Raw genomic sequence first — 21,731 nt, 5'->3', positions numbered from 1 at the left:
TCTCTGCCTGAACAGAAAGAGTTCTGAAATTTCACCCTTAGACCGAAAGTTGGTAATAAATACTTTTCTAGACACTGTATTTCTCTACTAGCATCTTTTTTTCCTTTATTTTCTCTCTGGGTAAAGGGTCGAGTGCCTTAACTGATTTTATCCTACAACTTCGCTTTCTCCAACGTCCAATTCCTACTTACATTTCACAAGAAATCCAACCTTGCCTCAGTCAAACCCACCTTCCTCCAGAAGTCACTGCTGAAGCACAAGAGTGCAACTGTCACAGGAGAGGGGTTTTGTCCCCACCCACATATTGGGGATCGGGAGTACATATTTTGATTGAGCAAAAGTTGTGTGCTTCCATAGAAAAAAGTGCTTGCCCTACACACAGCTGTGATCATTTTGTTTAGCATACATGGATTTTTAGGTCTGGCTTGACAGTGCAACCATTACCTAACCTTTTAACCTACACCGCTATTATTATACAGTTCTTTGCTTCCATGCAAATACATATCCATTTCCATGCTACTTGTAATGCTTCACAGTATGTCTCGAAATGTCTTTAAAACCTGACCTATTGGCATTGCCAATGCATGTTTAAGTTGCCAACTCAACTCAAGCAACACCAACAGGAGCTTCATGTAATTATGTGTATATATTGCAACAAAATAGTTGGGGAACAAATGCTGCCAAGAAAACTCTCATCTAGTCTGGTGTTAGCTAATACTTTTTGACTTTAATAAACTTATATGTATAATATACTTACATAATGGAGCTTTCAGAGACCTCTCTTTATCCATTGGTCTGTTGTGTCATTCACATTTTGTTTTCGCCTACTGCAGCATACAGCATGGGGTAATAGGTCAGCCTAATTTAGCCACAGGCTAACTTCCCTTTGAGTAACTGCACTTAGCCCTTTCACAAGGGGCAGATACAAACAAAAGCTAGTTCCCTTCAGTGCCAGTGTTTTTTCTTTTCCTTTATTATTATTTTAGTATTGCCTTTAAAGAAATCCCAGATAAGAGCACAGGGCAAATTTCTGGTTTATCAGTTCCTGTCTCCTGCCAATGATGTCGTAAATTGCTCTTGGAGTGGCCATTTGGAGTGGCCATTGTTTATTTATATTACTGAGGCTTTTTTCACAGCATACCTTCTCCCCTTCATCTCTTTCTTTCTGTTCTTCTTTGTTTCTTGCCTTCTTTCACAAAGACAACAGGCTGGCTGCTAATGCCAGACCGATTGGATTTTCTAAGTCTTTGTTAGCCAAGACATTTTGATTTTACTTAAATTATGTGTATAACATAGTAATCTATAGAGGGTTCCACCCAGACTTCGTCCATTAGTCTGTGGTTCTGTAATCCAGATTTTTCTTCCACCCACTCCAGCATGCATTAAGGGACAATGTTTCACCCGACTTCAGCCATTGGCTGACTTTGCTATGAATTACAGCTTGGTGCCCTATCAGAAGGAGCAGATCAAAATACAAAATAGTTCCTGTCAGTGCCAGGGAGTACTATGGCAACGTGTACCTTTTTGAGACCAAGACACAATTTTTGCCTTTAGTCAGTGTTTATGTTTAGATTGATGTGGCCCAACAGCTTCCGTACAATAACGTTTTGCAAAAACCATGAGAAAACAAAACAAGAATTGACAAAAGGCTGGTGGCCAATGCCAGATTTATTGGCTTTGCCAATGCTTCTATATGGGTGCACTTAGATAGGTGAGTTAAAAAAATTATAGCTTTCACTGAACAAAGACATTAATTACCCCAGGCGTCATAGGTGGGGTATCCCCAGACTTTTCACCTTTTGCCCTCCTGCTTTTACTGTTTCCCCAGACTTTGTTTTTGCTGACTTTAGGAATCTGGGTACTTTACCACTGATTACCAGTGATAAAGTGCATGTGCTCTATACTTAAAACATGGTAACATTGGTTAATCCACAATTGACATATTTAATTTATCTATAAGTCCCTAGTAAAGTGCACTACATGTGACCAGGGCCTGTAAATTCAATGCTACTAGTGGGCCTGCCATCACAACATAATGGAGTAAACTAAGAGACGCTGGGACCTGGGTATAATTTGGTATAGATGGGAACTAAAAAGGTATTTAAAAATAGAAGCAAATTCTTTCTAGTCCAGGTCAATACCAATTTAATTTATATTCAATAGTACGTACGGGTAGCCAACATGTTTCGGCAATTAGCCTTCAACTGTCCCATATACAATGCCTACCAAATTCTACAAACTGCATTCTGGGACCTGTAGGCGCCGGAGATAGGGCGTCCATCGGGAGGCAAACGCGAATGGATTTCACCTGACAGGGGCAGAGAGAGTATGAGAATTAAGGATGGGGCGGGGTATTCAAAACCTGCACAGTTGACGCCTGCATCCTTACAAACACCCCGGGCGCTGAGGAAGGCACACATGCCGAAATGCATTCGCCAGGACGGATGTTACCTCATTAAAGCCTGCTTCAAATGGTTCCCCTGCTGTGGCCCCGTCTTTCTTTTTGTGGAGGAAGGTTTTGGGACATATATATATATACAATTTTTACAATATTAGTGTCAATGATATTGTTTCCTGATAATATTGTACTTGTGTATGGTGTGCAGTGCCAAGCTGACTAGAGGGACCTTCAGATCAATTGGAGTGCATATCCTTGGATTCTGATGTTGTGTAGGCATTGGATGGTGATGGGTGCGAGACCATACCAAATGCTGCGGAGAGGTCTAAGATGATAAGGGCTGCCTTGTCTATTCTGTGCTGATGTAAGTCATGGCAGTTTCCATGCTGTGGTTGAGTCTAAAACCAGACTTAGTAGTGTTGAGAAGTTGGTGGTCGTTGAGGTATTTGGTGAGGTGTCTGTTGATGATTTCTTGGCCAGGAATTATAGCTGTGAGATCGGTCTGTAGTTGGGGAGCGTTACAGTGTCTGTGAAGGGTTTCTTTAGCAATGAGAGGGCAGTTGCATGTATCCAGCATCTGGGCAGGTCACAGAAGAGGTGGAGGCCTTTAGAATGAATGAGAGTGAGCATGGCCTTGATGGGTTGCAGTCCTCTGGAGTAAGCATGGTGGGGAAGGGGTCCGATGGGGCCCCTGAGTTGATGGATTTCATGGTGGGGCAGTTTCTTGTGAGACGACGATGGGCCATGTGGCTGGCATTGGCTCTTTAAATAAGATCATGAGGCATTTAGTGAGTGATGGAGCGAGATAGAGAATTTCTTTTCATTCCAACTCGCAAAGTCATACTTCCATAAAATAAAATAATCCTATTAATGATTTGTGATGTATTTGTACTAAATCAACTTAGATTAAACTTTTACACGCGGGAACATTAACATATGTGCTCATAAATGTGCATTACTGTTGCATCTTTTGTTCGTGCAAAAATAATAAATTAATTTTGTCGATTCTGTCATGTCATAACTAACTGCAGCTGAATTTTAAAAGTGGCATGTGCTTATTTTGCCTTCCTTGTCTATGTGATGTCATTCTACTCTCTATAGGTGCATAAAGGATTTCGTGGAATCATGAAGACTGGTAGATATAAAATGCTGCTTTATTTGTTTGCTTTTTGCTAGGTAACATTAGATTAATGGGTGGGATAAATAATTAGTAAACAAAGGGTGGAAACAAAATGAATAATATTTCTTTCATTAATTATTTTCTTGTGTTTGTTTATACATTAGAGAAATTAAATTGACTGCTTTGGGCCTAGTTCACTCGAGTTTACTAAAATGATGAATTTAATTTCTGCACGAAGCCTGAGATGTCCTTTCTAAAGTTTTCCATCGAAGTAACATTTGTTGAACTACGATGAGGCTCTGACATTATTCTGGCCGGACGTGGCCAAGGTCAGGAACCGGCAGAAGGAACATTTGATAAATTGGCATCCGAGGAAGTGAAATGAAACCAGTGAAAAACTATTACAAAATTGTTGCAAGCAAAGGAAGCCTCGGAGCACGTACAGTAAAGACAATGGAGTCTAAGAAAGTGACGGATCTGATGTTTTGAAATTATGGGGTGACATGTCACTTGTCACTCACGAACCAATGGGACATCGACTTTTGCAGAAAGATTTACTTTTACTTAGATTAGCTTAATGCAGAAAGGTATAAAGACCCATGCCCCGTGGATGGGTCACGCTGCTGCTTTCTAACCTTTGGATGAGGGTGTCGGCTGTTGGACTTTACTTGGAGCACGTAAGAAACCCTAAAGACTTTACTTTATTTCCATTTATTTAGCCAATTTAGGGACTTAGGTTTTAAATAAATGCTAAACTTATAATTCTTTGCAAATAATCTGAATTCTATAAAATGCTTACAAATATGCTTACAATGATTCTAATAAAAATGCATAAATAAAACTATATTCTTATAATTCAAATAAATAGCTAATAAAATCTTACTTTTGAAACAAGCTGGTCTTGTCATTTCAGGAGAGCAGGTTATCATTAGCTAGATGCCATCGCCATAGTGGCCAATTAAATAGTTAGGATTTTGTTTGAATAATGACATTTTTTACCGCGGATGTATATAAATGTATATAAATTGTATATAAGTTTAATTAGGCCACATGATTCAGTTGGTCAAAATATGTCAGGTTTTGTTAATGGGTCCATGTTTTTAAGTGGTGATTTTTAGAGTGTGTTATAAAGTTAGGTAGCATAGTTTATGACATATTTTCTATAGGCCGCTGGATCAATTCTTCTGGTAGCAGATTTTGATGGTTGCTATGGTAACCAATGCGTTCTGGTATGGATATAGGATCGATGTTTAACACATGTTGAGTTTGTTTTCGTGCTACATGTGAGTTGTACCGGTACAGATAGTGTGATGAGAAGGTAGTCACACAGTACATTTGATCTGTTTCAGTGTAGTGGTATCGCCGTGTATCACTAGTGTTGTGGCCGTGCAACACATGTTAGGGTTAGGTGTGAAAGTTGTATAGTGAGGATTATCTAAGAAATTTGAACAGCATGAGTATAGGGACAATGACTATATCAAAAAGGGGGGGAGTTAAGGTAGTTGATCAATGGATCAGCGGACACGGTTTACCACACAGGGTGGTGGAAGGTCCAGTTACAGCTTGTGTCCGTATATTGCACTAGGAATACAAAAGGGAGGTTGCTGCACTGTTCCAATGGAGAGTGAGAGAAGAGTTAACTGGCATGACCACAGATGTCAGAGTAACATCCTGGGGCATCCATTTTGTTGGATGTAATTGCCTCACACATCCCGAAGGATGTCATGCTTCATCATCGGCGGTTGCTCCTCGTCGGGGAGGCGGTGCAAACCCCGACGGGCTCACCTCAAAGAGGGGCTCTTTGGCGGAGATCTTTTTTCCAACAGCCTTATGGTGAGGTGGGGGTGTGTGGGCTGGGCTAGGTGTAATGGTGTGAGGGATATTAAAATGTAGCAAGGGGTACCGGAATTCAATTTATTCTGGGGGTCCCCTGGCTGCAGTTAAAAAAGTGGGGTTAGCTCACTAGGTGTCAGCAGGTTAGGTCGAGTGACCCTAGATGAGACTAAAGGTGATGCTGGTCGACATGTTTCTCGCTGTGGGTCTAGTCACCCGCGATTCATCAGGACCTTAATAAAGTGCAAGGGAAAACATGCTAGTGTCATGTGTGTCAATCGTTACCTCTGTGGGTACTCCTATGCCTAGACATAGAACAGAAAGAGGAGGACAATGGTTAATTACAAATCTGCATGTAAACAACTCAAGTCAATGCCAGGATGTATGACCTGTGGGGCATGCTGTTGGTGCTGGGGATTAATGTGCAACAACCAATGCATGCCTTGCAAATTGAGTGTGCAAAAGTGCATAGTGATCGGCACACACAATTATTGAGTCCGTGAGGAGGTTTGTGGTATAGTGCAGGCTAAAACCATAGGTTTAAAATAGGTAAAGGAAGATTAAAAAATGCAGCAGTTTGAGAGGACTGAACTGTCCTTCTAGTGAAGGATTTAAGCAGGTATAGTATTAAGGGCACCGTTTGTAATATAATGTGACTACATGAACAACACTCACACACTGTGACCACAAGGGGTATATATAGATTTAGAAGTCTCACGTGCCCCACTTACCTAATGGTTAAGGATTAAATGCCACATGAGGGGTCGGCGGGACTGAACATCAAGGAAGAGCCCAGGGTTTTAGCTGGAGATAAAGTGTAACATAGCGCTTATAGTTGGGTGGTTGCTAAAGCTGATGTTAATAAATCTCAATGCAGAGTTTGGGCTGAGAGGTAAAGGACCTCCACGCTGTCTCCCTCCGTTAAATCCCTGTCTGGTAGACTCACCTCCATATTCCTGTGTCCGCGTAGTCAGACCTACCCTTCTCCGCCGAGCTCGAGTAGATATGGGAGCTCGGCGGCCGGGGCTATTTAAACCGCGCTGACAGGTCGGCGTGTGACGGCGCGTCTCCGCCTCCTCTGTCAGGTCACGTGGTTTGGGAGCTTTATGTGGCGTCCATCTTACAGCGGTGTGCTGGGGCGCATAGCGCTGAATGAACTTGATTCATAGTGGCTAATCTAGAGCATATTATTGTGCCAGGTGGGCAAATAAAGGGGGGTTAAAACGCCCCGTATTACCGGTGATAAATCCCCGCTGATGTGTGTGAGGAGCAGCTTTGTTAATGAAAACATCCTCTCTCATTTATGAAATACTCAGCGGCCATGTTGTGATGGGCACAGAATGGACTGACAAGTATGGTTATGGAATTGTAGCGGTATGCTATGGATTGGTGAGCCTACAAACTAAGAATCAAGTCTGGCATGTGGAACACGTTACATAGTGTGTGGTATCGCGTTGCATAGTGTTTGGTTTCAGCAACGGGGGCTGATGTTAAAACTATTAGGGTGGATCACTGTCAAAGATGTAACCAGTGCACTGGACCGTTGGATTCACAAGGGACTGGATAAGGTATTAGATATCCTATAGTGAGTGCCACGGAATATCCTCGTTAAGGCCCTGTTTGTCTGTAGACAATCGATGGATCCATCTCTGTTCTTTCCGGAACAGGGCATTACTTGGGCAGTTCGGACTGGCTTCAAGCACCACCCATCTCATGGAGTCTTCATCGTGGTTTTGTTCAACAAAATGTTTGCACATCTTGGTATGGGTCTTTTTGCAACGAAAGTTGCTGCGGTGTTCAATAATTCTCGTTTTAACGGGACGGGTGGTCATCCTGATGTAGAGTAGGTCACAAGGGCACTTGAGCATGTATATACAATGTGATGTATTACAATTAGTGTGGTGTCTGGTCTCCCATTTGAAGGCTTCAGAGAGCTGGATGGTCTTGAGTGTCATGGTGTACCTACAAACACCACACATTCCACAAGGATAGTGACCTGTCACTGGGGGTAGGTGCCATAAAGTTTGTTGGGTTTCTTTTCTGGTACACTTAGGTCTAGTACTGATAAGGATGTCCTTCAGGTTTCGAGATCTCTTGAAGGCGAACCTTGGTTCTTCTAGGGATAAGTCCCCAGTGTTCAGGATCTCCCAATGACGTCTGATGGTTCCCCTAATCTTAGTGGATAAAGGGGTATATGTTGTTACACATGTAATAGGTTGATTCTCAACTGGGATTCTTTCTTGCCTCTCTAGAAGCGCTTCTCTGTTGTTGTTCCTAGCGCGTTTCCTGGCCTTAAGGACATCGCGTCTAGGATAGCCCCTATCAAGTAGGTTCCTTGAGAGGATTTCGGACTCCTTTTTATAGTCAGATACCTTACTACAATTGCGTCTTATTCGTAGAAATTGTCCGAAGGGCAGATTGGTGCGTAAGGCCCTCGGATGGTGACTCTTAAAGTGTAAAAGACTATTGCGGTCAGTAGGTTTGCGGTACATGGTGGTGCTAATGGACCCATCTTCTAGTCTAATAGTAAGATCCAGGAAGGCAATTTCCTTGGGTGAGGAGGCCATCGTGAAACGTAAGTGAGGATTTAAAGAGTTGACCCAGACTAGGAAGGCTTCATGTGACATCGGTGGGCCTTTCCACAAAATCAGGATGTCATCAATGAAGCGCTTCCACATCTTGATGTTGTCCATGAAAGGATTGGTCTCGTGGTGTATATGCAACCCTTCAAACTTAGCCATGTAAAGACAGGCCACCGAAGGGGCAAAGGTGCTGCCCATGGATGTCCCCTGGGTCTGGTGGTAGTATTTGCCTCTGTATTCGAAGTAATTTTCAGTCAGGGCTAGGGTGGCGCACTCCATAATAAAGGTCTGTGGAGTGTTTGAGTCCCAAGTCTCCAAGCCTAGTCTTTCCTCAATCACCTCTAGAGTGGCCCTCTGAGGAATGTTTGTGTAGAGGGCCTCTACATCTAGGGTGATAAGGAGATCAATATCTCCTGTGTTCTGGATGTTATCCAGAATGCGTAATACGTCTGTGGTGTCCTGGACGTAAGAGGGAATGCTTTTGACAAGGGGTTGGAGGAAGTGATCGCAAAATTGCGAAAGGGGCTCCAAGACTGAGTCTATCCCTGACACAATGGGTCTCCCTGGTACTGGTCTCGTTGCTTTATGTATCTTGGGTAAGATATAAAAATATGGTACCCTCGGGTCTTTTTTAACCAGGAAGTCTGCCTCTTTCCTAGTGATCCACTGCTCACACTCTGCGCTGGTGACCAGGCTTGTAATCGTGGTTTGTAGGCGCGTGGTAGGGTCACTGGCAATGGGAGTGTAGTATCTATTGTCACTCAGTTGTCTGATACATTCCAACTCGTAGTCTTTAGTATTCATAAGCACTGTGGCACCCCCTTTGTCTGCCTGTTTGATGGTTATGAGCGGGTCATCCGCCAAAGATTTCAATATGGCCATCTCATTCCCAGAGATGTTACAGTGCGGTGTTTTCAAGTTCAGTTTGGAGATGTCTTTGAGCACAGCTTGTTCAAAAGTGAGTACTTCATTCGGCACCAATCCGTTGTGTGGTGTGAAGGTTGAGGGATTGTGTAATCCAGAGTCAGCAATGGGTTCACAGGGCCTCCCTTCAAAAAAGGTTTTCAATCTTATTTTCCTGAAAAAGGATTTCAGTTCTCTAGTTTGTTCGAACGGGTCAATCTTAGGTGTGGGGACAAACCCCAGACCTTTCTGTAGGACATCTTCCTCACCCTGTGTGAGGGGACGGTCAGATAGATTGACCACCAAGCTTACTGTGGTCCTGACCGGCTCGTGCTCCTCGTGTCCCCATGGACATTCATAAATGAGAGAGGATGTTTTCATTAACAAAGCTGCTCCTCACACACATCAGCGGGGATTTATCACCGGTAATACGGGGCGTTTTAACCCCCCTTTATTTGCCCACCTGGCACAATAATATGCTCTAGATTAGCCACTATGAATCAAGTTCATTCAGCGCTATGCGCCCCAGCACACCGCTGTAAGATGGCCGCCACATAAAGCTCCCAAACCACGTGACCTGACAGAGGAGGCGGAGACGCGCCGTCACACGCCGACCTGTCAGCGCGGTTTAAATAGCCCCGGCCGCCGAGCTCCCATATCTACTCGAGCTCGGCGGAGAAGGGTAGGTCTGACTACGCGGACACAGGAATATGGAGGTGAGTCTACCAGACAGGGATTTAACGGAGGGAGACAGCGTGGAGGTCCTTTACCTCTCAGCCCAAACTCTGCATTGAGATTTATTAACATCAGCTTTAGCAACCACCCAACTATAAGCGGGTTCAGTCCTCTCAAACTGCTGCATTTTTTAATCTTCCTTTACCTATTTTAAACCTATGGTTTTAGCCTGCACTATACCACAAACCTCCTCACGGACTCAATAATTGTGTGTGCCGATCACTATGCACTTTTGCACACTCAATTTGCAAGGCATGCATTGGTTGTTGCACATTAATCCCCAGCACCAACAGCATGCCCCACAGGTCATACATCCTGGCATTGACTTGAGTTGTTTACATGCAGATTTGTAATTAACCATTGTCCTCCTCTTTCTGTTCTATGTCTAGGCATAGGAGTACCCACAGAGGTAACGATTGACACACATGACACTAGCATGTTTTCCCTTGCACTTTATTAAGGTCCTGATGAATCGCGGGTGACTAGACCCACAGCGAGAAACATGTCGACCAGCATCACCTTTAGTCTCATCTAGGGTCACTCGACCTAACCTGCTGACACCTAGTGAGCTAACCCCACTTTTTTAACTGCAGCCAGGGGACCCCCAGAATAAATTGAATTCCGGTACCCCTTGCTACATTTTAATATCCCTCACACCATTACACCTAGCCCAGCCCACACACCCCCACCTCACCATAAGGCTGTTGGAAAAAGATCTCCGCCAAAGAGCCCCTCTTTGAGGTGAGCCCGTCGGGGATTGCACCGCCTCCCCGACGAGGAGCAACCGCCGATGATGAAGCATGACATCCTTCGGGATGTGTGAGGCAATTACATCCAACAAAATGGATGCCCCAGGATGTTACTCTGACATCTGTGGTCATGCCAGTTAACTCTTCTCTCACTCTCCATTGGAACAGTGCAGCAACCTCCCTTTTGTATTCCTATAGGGACAATGAGCCTGTTATAAAACTCACTGTGATAAATGTAACAGTATATATTCGAGCTTGAATGAAGGGTAGGATAACGTCGGTACATGATTATCTATAAACAGGTGAGAGTCCTGTAGGGATACATGTTTTATATCTATAAACAGGTGAAAGTCCTGTACGGATAACGTCGCTTATTTTATTAACGGTACATGATATCTATAAACAGGTGAGAGTCCTGTACGGATTTCATGTGTGTTTGATTTTAGGGTCTTTCCGTTTAAAATTGCGTGATTGTTTTGTAATTGTGTTCAAGTCGAACTTTCGAATTGTCACTTGGTTGTGCATTCTGAGGGAAAACGAGTTCATTAATTACTTGCTTGAAGGGTAGAGTAAAGAGATTACTTTACTAGCAAATGTATATTCTGTGAGAATAGCGTCGTCTATTACACGCAAAGAATTTCTTGTGTGATTGAAATTCTGTCACTTATTAGAGAAACAGACAGATGAGTCTTTCTTGTCGTTGTTAAAATTAATTTTCATCGAAAAAAGTGTTTTCAAAATGGCGCTGTGAAAAGATTTTGTGAAGGAGGGGTGAGAGCTGAGGGTGAGACGCGAGAAACCGCAGCTGCTGTGTACGTCACAGGGTCGCGCTGTGATTGGGTGACATACGTCACGAACTGTGTTCTGATTGGTTCTTGAATCTCTGACGAGTTATAAGCTGATTAGCTTTTCAGTAAAACTCTATTTCTATTGGGTGAGCAAAGTGGTGACATAGCTCAATCCTGATTGGCTTGTTGGTGTGTTTCGCGCACGGATTGGATGACTTTGCGGAACATCCCGGAAATATTTTACGAACAATTTTATTAATTGAATTTGATTTAAAAAAAAAAAAATGAGTTATCCTTTTAAACATGTGGAGAAAAAGCCTACGTTGCTTCAGAAACGTAAAAATTTTATTTCACCGGACAAGAAAATTGAAACGCGAGGTGGTAAATTACTTCATAAATATAAAACACCTGCAGCGTATATGGAAGGTGAATATGGTTATCATACTGTTTTGTGGTTTGATATTTGGAAACACTACACAAAAGATGATGGTGTTTTAACTTGGCCGGATGATGGTTCTTTTAATGTAAAGGTTTTAAGAAATTTAAGAGAAAAGATGAATGCTCTTGTACCAAAGCCGAGACCTACTCAATTTGAAGCTTTAGTTGAATGGGAGGATGAAATGTTTCATCTACAAAGAGAAGCGAGTGGTATTAAAAGACCTCCTAAAATACCAAGCTATAGAAGGGAAACACATGAAGACAGAATGCGAATGTGGAGACAGGGAAGCATGAGCGAAGGACTTTATTTAATTAGAGAAATGGTTTTAGGATCTCCTAGTGAAAAAAGAACTGAAAAGAAAAATAATTCCCCATTAGAAAGTGAGACTGAAGATTCAGTTTTAGAAGAAATTTTCACTTCTAATAAAAGAAATGAACCTTTGAGACCTCCTCGATCATGGTCTACTCCGATGGTTTCTACAGAGACTACACCGAGTGCACCTCCGATTAGTGAATCTTCTAAATTATACCCAAATAATTCTGAATCTTTTGAAACTCCAGAAAAATTAGAATCTGGGACAAATGCTGATGTCTGTATTGGAGGTAAACATTTTTCACTAATTCCAAGAGAAAGGGAAGCTCCAAAAAACTATATGAGAGAAGGTAAAAATGAAGAAGTTGAAAATTCTTCTGAATATTTCCGATCAAAAGAAGAATTAATTCGGCAAATGACAAAAGGCATGGAAGCTGTGACAGTTCCAGTAACGATTGGTCCTGTTCAGCCTATTTTTGAACAAAGGGAAATTAATAAGCCAGGTTTAACAATTCCTTTAAATGCAGAAATTCAAAAAGTTGCTGAAAAATTTTACTCAGATATATCTGAAATTAATTCGGGAAAAACGAGAATGCCTGATCTGACTTTTAATGAGGGTTCTTTTTCCAAATCACCGATGGGTGCAGAATCTGATGCTGAAACTTCTGACATTAGAAGATCAAATTCTAAACTCGATGTTGCAAAATTAAAAGCAAATCTGGAGGAATTAATTATTGGTACGATTGGTCCTGACAGTTTAAAATTTTATCGTGATGATGAACTCCTGTTCATCTGTAAGAGTATTCAGTGGAAAACAAAAAACAAATATGATCAATTGGAAGAACTGGCAGCAGAACTTGAAATTGATTTGAACAGGCAAAAGAATTTTGGAAAACATTATAGATTAGATTTTACAGAAAAGGATATTGAAAATTTGAATTCAATGGGAAGAATAATGCATATAAAAGAATTAATTGTTTACATCAAAAAATTAGGTGAGTTGAGTAAGTGGAGAGTGAAATGGACAAGAAAGAAGGAAGATGAGAAATTAGAAAAAATGTCAAAACAGTTTCCAATGAGAGAGATTGCAGGTGGAGGGTATGTTCATGTCCCTTGGTCAAGACAAGACATTCTATTGTTTACAAATGACTTTCCTAGATTAAGAGAAAAACCTGTTGAATGGTACCGTCAGGTAGACAGGTTTATAAAAGTTTCAAAGGTTCTGTGGATCGATCTGGATGGATTTTTTGACATTGTTGTCCCATCAGATCTTTGGACAGAATGTAAAATTTCTATAAGTTGGCCAAAAGAGGAACCTGAACGAATTAAAGAAACAGGTGCTCCAGCTCCAATAGTAATGGATTTTTATGAAAAAGTGATTTACTGGTTAAAACAAAAAATTCCGCCAAAAGAGGTTAATTGGGTTAAAATAGATAGAACAAATCATGAACCGAAAGAATCAGTTCATTCATTTTATGAGAGGTTACTGTTAGTTTTTAAACAATACAGTGGCTATGAGAAATTGGATGAAAAGGATATGAGTCATTTTATTTATAGATTTGTTTATGGTCTCAGACCAGAGGTTGGAGAAATGATCAGGAATAATATTGTCGGTTGGCAATCACTTTCAGTTGATGACATTTTAAGAAAAGCAAAATACTGCAGTGATGAGTTAGAAGTGAAGCAGAAAAAGCTCAAGGAGAAAGCGATGTGGGCTCAAGTAAAAGTGGCTGAGCAACAGATTGCTAGTCTTGGAAATAAAAATACTAATTTTATTCAAACTCAAAATTCAAATCAGGGTCAAGGAAAATTAAAATTTAATATTAACAGAAAATGTAATCCTAAAGTTGAGGAATTAAAACAGAAATTACCTTGTTTCAATTGTGGAGAAATTGGACATTGGAGAGACGAGTGTAAGAAACCACCTAGAAATTTAAAAAGTCCATTGTTAAATCCACAGATGCAGAGTGATGTTGATCTGCAGCGACAGCTACAGTTGCAACAGAATTTAAATGATTTGAGTCTTCAGCGACAGCTGCAAAACCAATTGAATCACCAGCAAAATCAAATACCGCAACCTCCTTTTCCTAATTGTGGGGGAAGTCAAAAATATAATCCGAGTGTGGGATTTCAAGGAGATGATCAGGTAATAAGAACCCATAGGGAAATTGTGCAAAATGCTTCAGGACAGTTTTTGTTAACTGAGCAACAAGAAAGTGATTCTGATGATTACTTCTGACGGTGCCCGAGAGAGGGGGAAGAGTGTGTTATTGGAGCCACTCTTGAGGTTGACCAGTCTGGTCCATTTGTAAATGGGAAAGTTAATGATGTAGACATCACTTTCTTAGTGGACACTGGTGCTACCCGTTCTACTGTTAGATCAGTGGAATTTGAAAACCTACCTCTCTATGGGGAAACCATCAAAGTAGTTGGAGTAAGTAATCAACAGACCAGAACGGATCTAACTGATCCAGTACCAGTTGAAATTGGAAATTTTAAAGACAAACACAGATTTGTGGTTTGTAACAGCAGTCCGGTGAATTTGTTGGGGAGGGATATATTGTGCAAGATGAATTGCAGAATATATTGTTCTCCTGAGGGAGTTGAACTACAAACAATGGAGGAAGATGGTTTGTATCGAATGACTATGATGTTGGTAGAAACAGAAGAAACAAAATTGTTTCCTACATTTGAAAAAGATAATTTACCAGAAGAGCTCAAAGAAACAGTAAAAGCTGAAATTTGGGATTTGACTGGAAATGAGATGGGTCTGATGAAACATGTCGATCCAGTCAAAATTACTTTAAAGCAGGGAATAGAATTTCCAAATATTCCTCAGTATAAAATGAAAGCGGAGACAATTGAGGGAGTTATTCCTGTGATCGAAATATTTATTAAGCAAGGTGTTTTAAAAGAAATTGAGAGTAGTCCTTGTAATTCACCTATTATGGGAATTAAAAAATCGAATGGAACATATAGGATTGTTCAGGATTTGAGGAAGATTAATCAGATTGTCGTACCATGTTGTCCTGTGGTTCCAAATCCTGCAGTTATTTTATATCAGATTCCACATGATGCAGAATGGTATACTGGTATTGATCTTTGCAATGCGTTCTTTACTGTACCATTACATCCTGAGAGTCAAGAAATTTTCGCTTTCAGATTCCAGAGTAGGACCCTCGCATGGTGTAGAATTCCTCAAGGATATACAGAAAGTCCTTCTATCTTTAATGAGCTGTTAAAAAGATCTTTGGAAGATCTAGATTTACCTGGCAGGTCAACTTTGGTGCAGTATATTGACGATTTGTTGATTGCTGCTAAAACTAGAGAAAATTGTGTGACAGACACGATTATACTGCTAAATCATTTAGCAGATGAGGGACATAAGGTGTCTCCAGCTAAATTGCAGTTTTGTAAACAGGAAGTAAAATATCTAGGTCACAGAATTGCAAAGGGAAAGAGGCAAGTGACAGTTGAGAGAATTAAAATGATTCAAGCAATGCAACCTCCAAGAACACAAAGACAGGTCAGAATGTTTCTGGGAATGGTTGGTTACTGTCGACAATGGATAAGTGGATTTTCAGTAATTGCAAAACCACTACAGAGATTGACAAAATCAGATGTAAAAGACCCAATTGTTTTAAACGAAACTGAGTTTGAGTTCTTTGAAAATCTAAAAAGAAGCTTGTGTGAAGCTCCAGCGCTAGGCATGCCGAATTATGAGAAAGATTTTGAACTATATTGCAGTGAAAGAGAGGGATGTGCTTTGTCTGTGTTAATTCAAAGACATGGGAATCTAAAGAAGCCCATTGCATATTTCTCTCTGATAAAATCACTACGTCAATCAATCGTTGGAATCCCCTCTTCCTTTCCTGGTGGGGTCATTTGGACTCCATCAAAATGATGCTAGCACCTTTAGTTCTCTACTCTATTTCTATGATTCCCATTCATATCCCAGACCACTATTTCAAGTCGATAGACTCTCTTCTATTAAAATTTCTGTGGAAGGGTAAAAAATCTCGAATAGCACTCTCTTCTTTGAAAAAGGATAAATCCCTCGGTGGAGTCAAATTTCCTAATTTTAAATCATATCACAAAGCTTTTTCCTTAAAGCAAGCCCTGCGGTGGCTTTCTTCTGATCTTCCTCATTTTCCTCCTCTATGGCTCACACTAGAATCTTCTTTTCTTCATCCTTATGAATTTGAAGAAGTTCTATCCTTTTCCTCTAATGTGTCATCTCTTCGCTCCCCCATCTTTTCTCACTCCTGTTCTCTTCTTCGTCCATATTTATTATCCACATACCCTTCTGTTTCCTCTACTCACACCCAACCTATCTGGCATAATAAACTCCTTAAAATTCGTAATCGCTCATTATATTGGAAAACCTGGCATTCTCTTGGTTTAAAATGGATCTCCCAACTTCTTTCAGATACTCAACCTCTTCCTTTTCACAATCTTCAAACTCAATTTTCGCTGCCTTCCTCTTCTCACAAACAATATTTATCACTGATTCCTTCCCTTACCCAATACCTTTCTTCGCTCCCGATCACCAACTCTATACCTGCCACACATCTTTCGATTTCTAGGGCCCTTGACCAATCCCTTTCTGCCTCATTTATCTATAAATCTCTGCAGTCTTCTAACGATCGTTCTAAATCTAAAGTTGAGTTGGCTTGGGAAAAAGATTTGTCTCAAATTTGGTCCTTCGATTTATGGGATAAAATTTGGTCTAAGGTTCACAGTACATCCAGAGCGGCTAACACTACACAAACTTTATTCTTTATTTATAACCGTACACTGTTTACTCCATTACTTCTGTCATCATTCTCCCCAGACACTCCCTCCACCTGTTGGTCCTGCCCCTGCCCTTTGGCTGATTTGAAACATATGTTATTCAAATGTCCTCCCATTTTAGGTTTCTGGCAATTAGTTTGGTCCCAATTGCAAAAGATTTTCAACCTTACTTTTTCTTTTTCCATCATTCACATTTTCCTATGTTCCCTTTCTCCTGCTTTTACCGGGACACACCACAAACATAAATTAATTGACCTCTTCATAGCCATTGCTTTTCACCATATTACATCACATTGGAAACAGGCTAAAGATGTTTCCTTTACTGCTTGGTGGAACGCAGTTTGTTTTAATCATCGTCTTGACACTAATTTTGTTTCCCCCATTTCCTTAGCAATCAAACGTGATCTTCTATGGCTCCCCCTTACCGAATATTTATCTACGATTGCCAGATCTCCTCCCACCTCTCCAATACGTAATGTTGAAGTTCGTAAACCACCATGATTGCATTTTCTTATTTGCTTAGAATGTTCATTGCATCTATTGCTTTATCATATCATTTATATGTTTTTTATTATTCAAGATGTTCCCTCATTCCCATATGTTCCTGACATTTATTGCTTATCCTATTTTTATGTATACGATAGCTTTAATCAGTTTCGCCATTGTGTAAGAGAGATTTCTTATATTTTTTATAACTTTTGACTGTTTCTTCATTTTCTGACTTTGTCTCTTTTTACTTCAATAAACTTCAAACTTAAAAAAAAAACAAAAAAAAGAAAAAAAAAAAAGGCAGGTTTTGTTAATGGGTCCATGTTTTTAAGTGGTGATTTTTAGAGTGTGTTATAAAGTTAGGTAGCATAGTTTATGACATATTTTCTATAGGCCGCTGGATCATGAGGTGTCGTTCCGGTTGTGGTTTAGGTTGCTGTAAATGACAGTGATTGTGTTGCTGAAGAATTGAGAGATATTGTTGCAGAGGTCCTGCGAAGGGGTGCTAAAAGTTGGAGACAGCCACAGGAGAGTTGAAATATTCACAATGGCTAAGATTTGTTTGCTTCTGTTGGTGCTGGCATCAATGTGGTCCACCAGAGCGGTTCGTTTGTTGGTCCGGATTATTTGGTGCTAGCATCTCGGGCGGATTGGAACATACTCCTGTCTTGATTGATCTGGCTTATTCTCCATTTGAACTCCAGTTGTTTGTAATGGCGTTTCATATTGTTCACTGGCAAAATATCGACACCACAAATATCATGGGACATAAGTATCATGACAAAAATATTAAGCACAAAAATATTGTTATTCTATACATATAATGTAAATAAAAAAATATCGAGAAAAAATGTATTATACACTAATATCTGAACAAAAATATAATTTTTAATATATACATATTTAAACACATTAAACATTAACTATACTAGCATTAACCAATAATATAAAGTAAAATAAATATATTTAAACATTTATATACATTTTATAATTATTTAAAAAATGCATATGTGTGCATGTTTATTTAAACATATATAATTTAAATCTATTATTAAAATAATGTTTATCATTTATATTACAAGTTACACATTTTGTGTAAGATTACAAAAGATACCAAAACATATATATATATATGTGTGTATATATACACATATATCCACATATACACACACACACACACACAACTAATTAAAAACTATAACAAATCAATTGGAAAAAATTCTAAAAAACAAACCAATTAAATTAATTACACATAAAAAAGTAAACAATATACACAATTAAATGTTATTAAAAATATATTACATATTGAAAACCTTAATAAATAAAACAAATATAATGTTAAGTACACAGAAAATCATAACAATATAAATATAAACAATATAAACAAAACTATAAAATGGTAGGAAAAATATATATACTATTCCCACTCAAATTTCTGCAACAGTAGGGAGGCGTTGGACTCAGGAGAGTTAGAATTTACTATTTCAACTCCAGTCTGCGCAACAGTGGGGGAAGCTTTTGAATCAGGACGGGTACAAATTACTATGCCCACTCCAAGAGCTGCCACAGTAGGAAAACTGTTAGACTGCAGAGAGTTCAAATTTACCAATCCCACACCAGTCAGTGCAAAAGATGGCAAGGCGATGCACTCAATAAGGGTTACATTTACTATTCCCACTCCCGTCTGTGCAACAGTAGGGAAAGCATTGAACTCAGGAGGCGTACAAATTACAATTCCCAATCCAGTTGCTGCAACAGTAGGGAAAGTATTGGATTGCAGAGGGGTACAATTTACTATTCCCACTCCAGTCCATGCAACAGTAGGGAAAGGATTGGACTCAGGAGGGGAACAGTTTACTATTCCCGCATGCAGTCTGAGCAACAGTAGGGAAAGTGTTGGATTGCGGAGTCGTAAAATGTACTATTCCAACTCCAGTCGGTGCTATGTAGGGAAAGCATTGGACTCAGGAGGGATGAAATATACTACACCCACTCCACTCTGTGAAACAGTAGGGGAAGTGTTGGATTGTGGAGGGATAACATTTACTATTCCAACTCCAGTCAGTACAACAGTAGGGAAAGCATTGGACTCAGGAGGGATGAAATATACTATTCCCACTCCACTCTGTGCAACAGTAAGGGAAGTGTTGGTTTGTGGATGGGTAACATTTACTATTCCTACTCCAGTCTGTGCAACAGTAGGGAAAGTGTTGAATTGCGGGGTGGGGGTCAAATCTACTATTGCCACTGCAGTCTGTGCAACAGTAGGGAAAGGGTTGGACTCAGGAGGGGTAAAATGTACTATTCCTACTTCAGTTTGAGCAACAGTAGGTAAAGCGTTGGATGCAGAGGGGTAAAATTTACTATTTCAGCTCCAGTCTGTGCAACAGTAGAGAGAGAGAGATTAGATCACTTAACACAAATAAAATATTTCCGCAACTACATTAAAAAACAACAAATATAAATATTTACATATAAAATATATATAAAAAAATGAAAAATGAAAGAGTTGCATATTCATTGCAATGTTTAATAAATATTTTACAATAAAACAAATAATATAATTAAAATCCCATACTATATTTTCCCAATCATAACAACCAACAAATATAATGTTATTTACTATTAAAAAGTATAACACAATTAGCACATATCATAACAAATAGCAAATTTTCTAGACAATAAATAACTATTTTTATGTTTATTATTACTTAAATAACTTCCAACCTTATACCTCTACAAAGTAAACAACAATCACCTAAAATGTGTCTTAAAATGTATAATAATTACACATTTTACATAATTAATGATCAATTAAACAGTTTATAGTAATTAACTAATAATAAAATAATTATGTTTGTTTAAATTCCCACCCTTTATCGCTACGTACCCAAGTGTGCACCTAATCTATATTTTAAAAAATATCTTAATTGCATAATTTAAATAATTAATTTTCAATGAAACAATTAATATCAATTAACTAATACTAAATTCATTATTTTCAACTAACTTTCTACCCTTTACCCCTACAAACACTACCCACACCTGATATATAACTTTAAAAATGTCTTAACTACACCATTTACATAATTAATGCCCAATCATATAACAATTAACAGTAATTATTCAATATTATTAGAACTTTATTTTGCATCCCTTACCCCTACAAAAACCACAACCTACAACAAAAATATCAACAAATAAGTAAAGAATTGCACAATTTACATAATTATCAATGAAACAATGATTAATAATTTAAAATTAATTAATAAATAATTATAATTAAATTACTACCCGCACTATACCCCTACAAACCCCACAACCCACACCAAAAATGTAACATAATAATAGAACATTGTTATACAAAGATACACAATGATCAATTAAATATTTAGTATTAATTAAAAATCAAATATTAAATATCATTTATGTGCTTCCCACACTGTATTCCTATAAACTCCACAACCCTCTGTGACACTAAAAATAAAAATAAACTGTTACATTAAATTGAAAAACAACTAAACTTTTACAAACTATATTAAAAAACATAAACAAGAATTATACAATTTATAACATATGTAATTAAAATATATACTATATTACATCAAAATAATTAAAAAACTTTATTATTAACAACAATATTTTTGTAAAGATATTAACAACATAGCGTAGCATTTAGCATTTGGAATAAACAACATAGATATTTTTAACATTGATATTACTTACCTTAAAATCGATAATCTTGTCAGTGATATTTGTGCATCATTATATTTAAAACTCAATATTTCTGCATCTTGATATGCTATTTTTGAGTCATCTGACTGAGTTCCACTGTTTACTAACTGGCTTTGTGTCTAGATCTTGTTGTATTTAAGGGGGGCCGGGGAGTCAGCGCAGAAGGTGATCCAGTTGTTGAAAAGCATGCAACTTACTTTGCATTCACAAAGGAACATCTCTCACCCAGCACTGATACGGACGCTCACACAGCACCCACCCAGCACTTGTACAGTCTCTCACGCAGCACTTATACAATTGCATCACTCACATTGCAATCACACAGGCACACCACTCACACTGCACTCACAAACTGCCTACCATGCACTCATACACCTCTTACCCACCATTCACCCTCCCTCACCAAGTAGACACAAGCTATTTAGCCTGCACTTTTACACTGTGAACTCTACACACACACACACACACACACACACACACACACACACACACACACACACACACACACACATATATACTGCTCACTCTCCACTAATCCACTGTTCATCCTGCACTCATACACCACTCACCCACCTCACCATGCTCTCACACACCACTAAAGCAGAACTTACACTGGCCCCTCACCTTTCATTTACCCTCTTTTTATCCACCACAATCACACCTCACTGCCCTCACATACCACTTAGCCTGCATACACAAGTCTCTGCACACTCATACAGTGCTCACAATGCATTCTCACAACAGACCCTGCACACATAGCATTGTCCTTATAAACTAACACAAAACTCAGCCGAAACGCCCACAATGCTCACCCTACACTCACAGACTGCTCACCGTGCAATCAGACACCAATC

The sequence above is a fragment of the Lissotriton helveticus genome, chromosome 7 (genome assembly GCF_964261635.1).
Source record: "Lissotriton helveticus chromosome 7, aLisHel1.1, whole genome shotgun sequence".
NCBI classification, from domain to species: Eukaryota; Metazoa; Chordata; class Amphibia; order Caudata; family Salamandridae; genus Lissotriton; species Lissotriton helveticus.
Note: the sequence above shows the minus strand (reverse complement) of the source record.